Below are 10,537 nucleotides of genomic sequence, written 5' to 3' on the forward strand. Positions count from 1 at the left end.
TCAGATATATTACAATGCTCTCATACAGTACCCATTGTCCAACTCTCCAATGAGCTTGTTTAAATGAGGAAGCTGCATCTAATTTGAAATGAGAAACAGAATCATGAATGAATTTCAGCCTGGTATACCTCATGGCCTTATAATTATGTGATGTCCTAAGGAGATCTATGTCAAGTTTCTAGGGCAACAAGACATCTTTGTAATTGTCTTAAGATTCTGAACTATCTAATTTCCCTTGCAAGTGGTGTGTAACAAAGAAGCAGGGATAAAGATGGTAGCTTGGGCTCTTTCTCTAAAGCAAGTAGCCACACCCACAGGATGACTATAGAATTGGTTCTGAGGCCCATTAACTTAAGACAAAGAAGAAAGAGAAGGGAAATAGTGTCCTTTAGAAGAAGCTCAAGGTTTCTCTCCATTGTCCTTTAGTTTCAAGACCCATTGAAAGTTATTACATTTTAGGATAACTTATTGGTTGTACTCGTGGATAGAGCAAAGTGTTGGTACAGTCTTGTTTCTAAAGTAAAACATTTGTTTTTAGCTTCTTCAATTACCACCTTTTTGGAAATAAATTGAGAAAGCCACATATATAATTTTGCTGAGCTCACACAAAAGTTGGGATTGGCATGATCAGACATACATTTTGGAAGTATATCTGGGTCTACAGTATGAAAAATGAATTGAATGGGATAAAGTAACTGACAGGGAGATAAATTAGTGGAGAAGAGAGGATGAGGCTCTGAACCAGAGATTTTACTATCCTTTGTGTGTGCACGTATTTTAAGGATTTGTTCTAAAGTTTCTTCAAGCTCTAAATTTGTCCCTATATTCACATATCAAATTAATGAAGCTCAGTGGAGCTGGCTGAACAAAATTTACATTACTCATGCTTTTATGGGCTTTAACCATGTACTTTGGGCTCCCCTGCTGTCCCACCCCAGACTAAAGGGCTGCTCTCTGCAGTTCAGTTTTCTATAAAAGCTTCTCCATTCTTTGGTCCTCTAGTCCCTGTAAATCTTTCTCTCTCTCTCTCACTCTCTTTCTCTCCATCCCTCCTTCCCTCCTTCCCAGCTTTTGACACCATCTAAAATATTTGTTTTACATATAGAAACATAGCATATTGTGAAGAAAGTTTTTTATGTTGTTTTTAATACCTTTTTATATACTGCTCAGAGATCAGCATACTGCTCTTTGGGGCTACTTACTATATTCTAGTCTTTCTTGGTCATCAGTAACATGATGTATGTCAGCATTTTCTAGATAAACCAAATCAATAAAATAATAGAGATATACATAAAAGGAAATTTGTTTCAAGAATTGGCTCATATACTTATGGATGTCAAAAATTCCCACCATCTGCCAACTGCAAACTGGAGAACCAGGAAAGTCAGTGGCATACCCATAATTCAGTCTAAGTACAAAGACTTGAGAACTGGAGAAGCCAATGTGCAAGGGTAGGAGAAGATGGATGTTCTGGCTCAAGCAGAGAAAGCAAATTTGTCCTTTCTTCACCTTTTCATTCTATTCAGACCCTCAACAGATTGGGTAATATTCACTCACATTGGTGAAGATAATCTTCACTCAGTCTACTGACTCAAATGCTAATCTCTTCTGGAGACATTTTCATAAACACACTCAGAAAAAAGTGTTTATCAGCAATGTGGGTGTGCCTTAGCCCAAACAAGTTAACAATTAAAATTAACCATCAGAATGAGAACAGGAGAGTGCTTGCTTTGGCAGCACAAGAACTAAAATTGGAATAATACAGAGAAGAGTAGCATGACCCCTGTGCAAGAATGACACACAAATTTGAAAATAGGGAAACAATTCATTTCCCTTCTCTGTATACACAGACCCACACATCCATCTTTTTGGGAAAGACTTGCCTTAGATTGGGTTGACTCAGGCATTGATTGCACACCCATCAAAAGTAGGAAGTTAAGAGCAGTAGTGACGATCATATTACAACATCTCACAATTCTGATATTTTAAAAATTGCAGTGTTTTACAATGAATTATGTTATTTGTTTGCCATAACAATCTTCTGTAATAACTTCACTGATGTGAAAACTGGGGCTCAGAGAAGTTGAGTTGTCTGCCTAATGTAACACAGCTGAATGTGGCAGATCTGGGATTCAGTCTAATGTCTTGTGGGTCCATTCCTGGTTTTTTCCCTTCCTGCCCTTGAAATAAATGTGTTAAGTATGAAGTCAACTGAGCATGTTTAGCATTTTGAAAGCTAGGGTATCATTCCCTTTGTCTCTCCTCCTTAGTTTTTCCTAAATAGTTTCATAAGCAAGCATTCCACTTTGAAAAATTTTCCAGTTTGCCAAAGCTTGTTACACTCCTCAGTATTCATACAACATTATGATTTTCCTGTGAAACTGAATAATCTCTGTACTTAGTGTGTAAACCCATGCTGAGTCAGAGAGAAAAAGGCATCTTTCAAAGTATCAGCATTGTTATAATTCTCTTAGGTCACAGCTATTTAAACCCTCACATCTATAAATTGGCTATTACATCATTATCTCCAGGGATTCTTTCACTTAAAACAATAAAACTTTAATCTTCATTTCTAGCATACAAATTGAGAAGGGAATGAGTAATTTCCATCATGCAATTGCTGCTACAAAATAAGCCAGTTCACCAGAAATAATACAACTGGTGTGTGGCATTTTGTTCATTGTGAAAAATATTTCTAGAAAATATAGTTGCTCACAACCCTTAGCTAGAAACAGTTGTAGCATTCTACAGACTGGATTCTCTGTGCCTGATCTTCTAGTGGTAGAAGTTACTAGGGATAGAACTTTTAGGGATAAAAATTCCTTTCATCCATCTAGTCCTACCCTCAAACTCCAACGAAGCAAAGTGGTTAGAAACATTTAAATTTATTTTTATTATTATTTTTGTTTATTTCTCCTTATTCACTAGGTTTTTAACTAAAGCATGAGTCATCTCTGGGGATTTGGATTCTACACGTACTCTTGATTTGAACACATCTGGGACTTGTCATATAGTGAAAAAACAAGTGTTCTTGTTTCTCAGATATACTGTTAGATAACAAAATGACATTAGCCGAGTCTGCTAGTTAAAGAAAAGTCTAGGTTATCCATGACTGAAAGCACATGACTGAATACAGCATTGTTTTTCTCAACCTAGATGCAAACTTATTTTCTTCCCTCCTTGTTCTTCTTGGAGTTTCTCTTGTAGATTCTTACTGCAGACATAGTCAGGCAGGTATGTTTGGAACTGAGAAGGGTAAGAGTGCATGAAATGTAAGCTAATTCCAGCAGGATGTTTGCTTTCTATGGCTCACTCAGACATTCATTTCTGACACCCCAAGGAAGTCTTTATTCATATCTCTCAACAAATTCTAGTAGATAACACAAAATGAGCCTTACCTGTTCTATGTCTCATAAAAGACCCACCTTTTCAGATCCTGATTTGACAAGGAATATTTGGAGATTTTAATAACCTAGATTATATTAGTTATATAACACATGAAAAAAATTACTAAGACCCACAGAAGATTATATCAATTCAAATTTACTACAGTTATTGTTTCTATTTAAAATAATATTTTAAATACTTTACATATTTCTGTAGCACCTTGGCTTGGATATCAGAAGGATATGTTGGGGAAGTAATAACTCACCACCTACAAAGTTAAAGTCCAAGACTTGGTTTGGCCAAAAATATCTTTTGACACCTTCAAGTTTGTCCATCAGAAGAGTAGAGAGAATTCCCTGGTTCTGAAATTAATAAAGACATTACTATTGAGAGTATCAGAAGTCCTTCCTCCATTAGTTTCTTATGCCCTTTGCACTGCTTATTAGAGGCTTGCTGCTCAGCTACAGGTTACTCATTATCGGTGAGGGAAATCAGGAAAAAGAGAAAGTCAAAAGAAGAGAAATGGGGACAAAGACCAAGGAAGAGAGTATATCAGGCAGGATAGGCTAGGTTATACTATGTTAATTTAAAAAAAAAACAAACACAAAACCTCAGTGTTTTACCATAAAAGTTCATTTCTTGCTCATATTACAGGACCTTCTTGGACAGGAAGGAGGCTCTAGTTGCATCATCACATCTTCACTCAGGGATGCAGACTGATGGAGTAGGAACCATTTGGAACAATGTTCTTCCTCATTAGCAAGAGGGAAGGAGAAAGTCGTAATGTATGCTCCTGCTATTAATGCTTCTATTGGGAAGTGGCAAGTGTCAGTCATGCTCACATCTTATTGACCAAGTAGTAGTCACAGTAGTAGTAGTGTGATCATGTGACTTCCCCAATGGGCAGGTAAGTATAATCCTACTTTCTGGCCAGAAGAGAAGAACCAAATATTTATTGAAATCCTAAACTCTAGTTAAAGAAGAAAGAGGCAGGGTCAATGAATATCCCTGGGCCTAAGCTGTGTGCATTGTGTCTGAGAGGGAAGCATGTGGGATAGGAAAGGGCAGTCTCTACCTTAAGTAGGGTACTTGTGCTTGTAGTAGGACATCTAAAAGACATCAGAAACAATTTCCCCAAGTTCTTATAGATAGAAAATAACAGAACTCGGCTTTTAGGATTTGTATGCCCATAACTACTGCCTCTCCCATGTACGAAACTGTCCCCTGAGTAATTAAAAACTTGATTTCTACCTCCAGGCACTTTCCATGAAGCTCGGTAAAAACCTAATACATGGCACACACAAAATTAGTGAAACTACCACATCAATATAAATGGAAGTTTAAGTGGCATGACAATAGGTCTAAGGAGTTCAGGCGAAAAGTGCTCAGAATAGCCAAGGATCAGCCTGGGAAGGCTTCCTGAAGGAGATAAGATTCAATCACCCTCAAGTGATAGATAGGATTTGTTTAAGGGAATAAAGGAGCAGAGAACTTTCAAAATGAGCAGAAGAACAGGAGAAAATGCAAAAGGGAAGGAGAGAGCCCTGCACCAGTGAGAAACCCTGAGGAGTTTGAACTGAGGAGGATGGAGACAACATGCCAGGACACCAGCTGGATGGGCTGACTGAGAGCAGATTACTCAGCAGGGGAGCCCACTGTGTGCAGCATGGGGAGAGATGGGAAGCTGTGAAGCATTCCCTGAGTGGAGGCATCAAAAGGCAAGGCAGGTGTGTAAAAAGGTTGAGAAACAGCAAGATGATTTGGAGGTAGGCTAGAGAGAGTTTCAAGGAAACTTCCACTCCCAGGAGACCATTGCAATGATCCTGATGATGGTCACATTTGGAGTTGATGTTAAAGATGCCAAAACTCATCAGATCAACAGTGTTTTCAGTCTTGATTTTAATTCATTGACATATTTTGGCTGCTCATTCTTAAAAAAGAGATATCTTGGCAGAGATATCAGGGTGCAGTAGCTGCTCACCAAACACTTGCATCAGGGAGGTGATGAAGTCACAGCCCCTAGGATGCTGAGCTCACAGTCTAACAAGCTTGAGGGCGACCTCTCTGAGATGACAAAACTGGACCACTCTGGACATGACATTATTTCTCTGAACATGAAAATAAACCTTGCCAAAAGTGAGGTTCCATTGTGTAATGGTTAGCATTCTGGACTCTGAAAATAAACCTTGCCTAAATGCAAAACTTCAGCTCCCTGCCATTAACTCCATCAACTAGCATAGCTTTGCTAGAGCCAAGATTCTCACATGCATTCTTGGGAAAACTTAGTAGCTTACTCAATGTTATTACTGTGATTAATAAGGGTTAACCTGACAATGCTGCATGAAAGGAATGGCAGCCACCTTTTAGAATACAGGAGCCAGGAACCCTGTACCACCTCCTGGTCAAACATCAATATATTAACCCACCACACAAACTCTCTCTCTCTCTCTCTCTCTCTCTCTCTCTCTCTCTCTCTCTCTCTCTCTCATATTCAGGCCCCCTGGGCACTCCGCCCACTAGGACAGAGCCTGTCTCCCTCCCTCCTCTCCTTTCCCAGGCCCTCTAGGCCAGCCCAGCTCAACCAATTGTCCTCTCACCAGGCTCCTGGAAGTTTAGTCACTGAAGCAGCCGGAGGGGACAGAGCGGTCAGGCCATTTCTGCAGACAAGCAGTGGTGAAGCTAGACTGGGACTCATTCAGGTCAATTTATACTCTGTTTCCTTCTGATTTTGTGGTGCTTTCACTCTCATGGCCCTGAAAAAGCATTTTTGTCAAAATACACATCATAGCATTAGGCCTGCAGAGGAGGCACTTAACGACATCCTCCCCTGTGAGGGCATGAACGAAGAGGGGTGTGACATAACTCCTGTTTATCCGCTGGCAACTGGTGCTCCCACTGTAAGGCATAAAAGATCTTGCTGTTTCCATTAGGAAGCTTTCTCTTCCTGAGGACTGTAATTAGCTAAATGCTCTTAAACTCCACTATGGAAACAGCTGGGTATATTTCCAGGTGATGGTTCAAAGCTTTACCCATAGGGATCTTTGCCTTTCTAGATGTTAATTGCAATCTGGGAAAAATAGGAAAAACAACTAGTGAATAACAAAGTTGGAGACTCAGGCAGGAAGCAATTTGTAGCAGGAGAACATGCTGGGGGAGGAGGAGAGTGGCTGTGAAGGACAGTCCTGACATGCGGCCAGTCCACCCAGGCAGAATGGGCACTGGAGAAAGTCAGCTGGCTGTAAGCTGATTCCAGATGGCAGAGGCCAGGGCCACATTAAGACTCGGAGGGAATAAAAGGTTATGGTCCACTCTTCCCCATAGACAAGTCAATACAAACACATACTATAATGCCTAGCTATATTGTAAGTGCTCAACACATTTTATCCCATTCGATGCCTGCCCACATGTAAAGGTATAATATCCCCAGTACAGAGAAGAGGAAATGAGGATTAGGGATTAAATATCTTGCATTATACCATGCAGATAATAAATTCTAGAGGCATAATTCACCTGTCACCTAAGTCTGAACTCTTCATCTACACCTCACTCTGCTTTAAAACCTAACCATATAGTATACTAAGAAAATTTCAGATTATTTTAAAAGGCATAAACTAATGATCAAAATTTATTGAAATTTCAGGGTTTTTAATACATTCCCAGAAACATACAAATGCTCAATCAATATATAATGCTCTAATCCATTTGATTTCATTAGGCCACCTGGGCCCTTTAAGATGGCTAAGATAAGGTTTAGGAAGGTGTCATTTACTAAGTAGAGGAGGCTCCGAGCAGCCTTGCCCTTCTTTATCCTGGCACATTAATTCTCTGTATAATCTATATGCATTCTACTTTCATTACACAGCTGCCTACTACATTCTATAAATTCCCTTTGATCACGTTAGATATATAGATTCACTGAGTGCTGGTCCACCTTCCTCCCAACCTCCAGTAAATATACATAAGTAAACATACATTTCTTGTTGTCAAAGAAACCACTGATAAATAATTTAGTAATACAGTATTTGTGATGTGTTGTTAACACTGCTTATGCCAAACTAAGACTTGGGAGGATCCAAACATTCTCAGATGCAGTTACTTCTGCCTCCAGTGAAGATGAAATGACTGGGACTGTATTTACCTTTCTATCTGAAACAAAATATAGACACTGTGTATGAAATAACGGATAAGACATTAGACATCAGGAAAGGAAGGGCACTGATCCTTGATAAACAGGAAATAAACAAAGTGGCCCTAAAATTGCCACAACATGCTTTCTTGACAGTTTCCAGGCCATAATACAAGGGGGAAGACCCAACTCTTCCTTGGGTTAAGGACACTGTAAAAACTGTAGCTAAACTGTACCAAACAGAGCACAGGAGAGAGCTGCATGGTGACAGAACTTTGGAGGTCCTCAGAGGGTCACACCTGAGTATCCAACTAAATACTGATTGGCACATTCATGTTAGTAAATTCTCAAGAAAACATAAAGGATGACCCTAAAAAGTTAGAAGTAGCAGGGCTGGGCTTCACCAAATTGGAAAAAGTTCCTGTTCTCCTCTGTCAGATTGGAAAAACCTCAAGAACAACGGGGAATTTGGTAGAGTACACAAAAGGAATTTACATCAGCAGTTGAGAATAATTAATCTCAGATCACCACTGCTATGGTCCTGCCTAAAAAAATCCTAAAAGCAAGGCCTGAAAGGATCAAACCATTTCCAAGTAACTTAAACATATCTCAGAAAAAAAGCTCAAGGACTTCAAGCCAAGATGAAGGCGTATGTTGATACACTTTGCCTCCTCACAAAACCAATAGAAGGACAACAACAAATTTAAAAACAAAAAATAACCAGAACTGCCAGAAAATCAAACTGTATGGAAGTCCAACAACTAAGGAGCTAAAGAAGGGACATTTCCACAGACTGGTAGGAGGGGCGGAGACAGGCAGCCACGGTGACAGGACATGCATCAAGGAGGCGACTGAAGGATGGGGTGGGCAACGCGGTGACTGGCAGACTGAGTGGTCCCATATTCGAATGCAGGATAAACCTGGAGGAACAGCTGGGGAGCAAGACAGACCGCACAACTCAGGGTTCCAGTGAGGGAAAAGAAAACCTCAAAACCTCTGGCTGTTAAAACCTGTGGAATGGCAGTGGTAGAAATTCTCAGCCTCACAGAACAGTTCATTGGCAGTGGTAGAAATTCTCAGCCTCACAGACCAGTTCATTGGAAGGATCCCTAGGGTCCTAGAACATATACATACCAGCCCCCAACCTCTGGGAATTAGAAGGGCCCAAATTTGCTTGTGGTTGGCAGGGGAAGTGACTCAAAGGCAGCTGAGAGCCAAGCAAGTGGCATTGTTCTCTCTCTGACTCCACCCCCACTCATTGCATCACAAAGCAGTGACCTGGGTTGCCCTGCCCTGGAAAATACCAAAGGCTCTGCCCCTGCCAACATAACAGGAGTGCTGAGACAAAGAAATATGGCCCAAATGAAAGAACAGATCAAAGCTCCAAAAAGAGAACTAAGTGATGAACAGATAGCCAACCTATCAGATGCACAGTTCAAAACACTGGTAATCAGGATGCTCACAGAAATGGTTGAGTATGGTCACAAAATGGAGGAAAAAGTGAAGGCTATGCAAAGTAAACTAAAGAAAAATATACAGGGAACCAAGAGTAAAAGGAAGGAAATCAGAACTCATATCAACAATTTGGAGTAGAAGGAAGACATAAATGTTCAATCAGAACAGAATGAAGATATAAGAATTCAAAAAAATGAGGAGAGACTTAGGAACCTCTGGGACAACTTTAAATGTTCCAACATCCTAACCATAGGGGTGCCAGAAGGAGAAGAGGAAGACCAAGAAATTGAAACTTATTTGAAAAAATAATGGAGAAATTCCCCAATCTGGTGAAGGAAATGGACTTCCAGGAGATCCAGGAAGCTCAGACAGTCCCAAAGAAATTGGACCCAAGGAAGCACACACCAAGGCACATCATAATTAAGTTACCCAAGATTAAAGATAAGGAGAGAATCTTAAAAGCAGCAAGAGAAGAGGAGACAGTTACCTACAAATGTGTTCCTATAAGGTTATCAGCTGATTTCTCAAAAGAAACCTTGCAGGCAAGAAGGGGCTGGCAAGATTGTCAAAGTCATGAAAAGCAGGGAACTACATCCAAGATTACTCTATCCAGCAAAGCTCTCGTTTAGAATGGAAGGACAAATAAATTGCTTCCCAGATATGGTCAGGTTAAAAGAGTTCATCATCACCAAGCCCTTATTACATGAAATATAAGAGAGACTTCTCTAAGAAAAAGAAGAAGATCAAAACTATGAACAGTAAAATGATAAAAAAAAAAGCACAACTATCAACAACTGAGCCTAAAAAAAAGACAAAAACAAAAACAAACTAAGTAGACAACTAGAACAGGAACAGAATCTCAGAAATGATGATCAGAGGAGAGGGGTGAGGGGAGAATGGGGGAAAAGGTACAGGGAGTAAGGAATATAAATAGTAGGTACAAAATAGACAGGGGAAAGTTAGGAATAGTATAGGAAATGGAGAAGCCAGAGTTTATATGCACGACCCATGGACATGAACTAAGGGGGTTGGGAATGCTGGTGGGAAGTGGATGCAGGGTTGAGGGGAATAAAGAGGAGAAAAAAATGGGGCAACTGTAATAACATAATCAATAAAATATATAACTTTTAAAATTTAAAAAATGGGTTAAATACAACTAAACTCAAAAACATTTATTGACAAAGATATATATGCACCTCTATGTTTATTGCAGCATTATTTGCAGTTTCCAAGATGTAGAGACAACGAAAGTGTCCTATAAAAGATTGGATAAAGAAGATGTGATACATTTATACAATGGAATACTACTCATCCTTAAGAAAAGATGAAATACTGACATTTGTGACAAGAATGAATCTTGAGAATATTATGATAAGTGAAATGAGTCAGTCAGAAAAAGCTAACAACCATATGACTTCACTCATATGTGGGATATAAAACTGAAACTCATAGACATAGACAGGCAACATGTTGTTACCGGAAAGAAGGGGGAGGAGGTTGTAAAAGATACAGGGGGCCAAATATTTGGTGATGGAAGATGATTTGACTTTGGGTGGTGGGCACAAAATG

The 10,537-nt window shown here is 39.7% G+C and overlaps 1 non-coding gene across 1 annotated transcript; it reads left to right on the plus strand.

Moving 5' to 3' along the window:
* The first annotated feature begins 1,721 nt into the window (after positions 1–1,721).
* Positions 1,722–1,829, plus strand: LOC129076341 (U6 spliceosomal RNA). The gene has a single exon (XR_008529742.1). It is a non-coding gene; the product is annotated as a U6 spliceosomal RNA (small nuclear RNA).
* Positions 1,830–10,537: the final 8,708 nt, after the last annotated feature.

Source organism: Pteronotus mesoamericanus, unplaced genomic scaffold (assembly GCF_021234165.1).
Source record: "Pteronotus mesoamericanus isolate MK-2021 breed Mesoamerican mustached bat unplaced genomic scaffold, CSHL_Meso_final contig_59, whole genome shotgun sequence".
Classification (NCBI taxonomy): domain Eukaryota; kingdom Metazoa; phylum Chordata; class Mammalia; order Chiroptera; family Mormoopidae; genus Pteronotus; species Pteronotus mesoamericanus.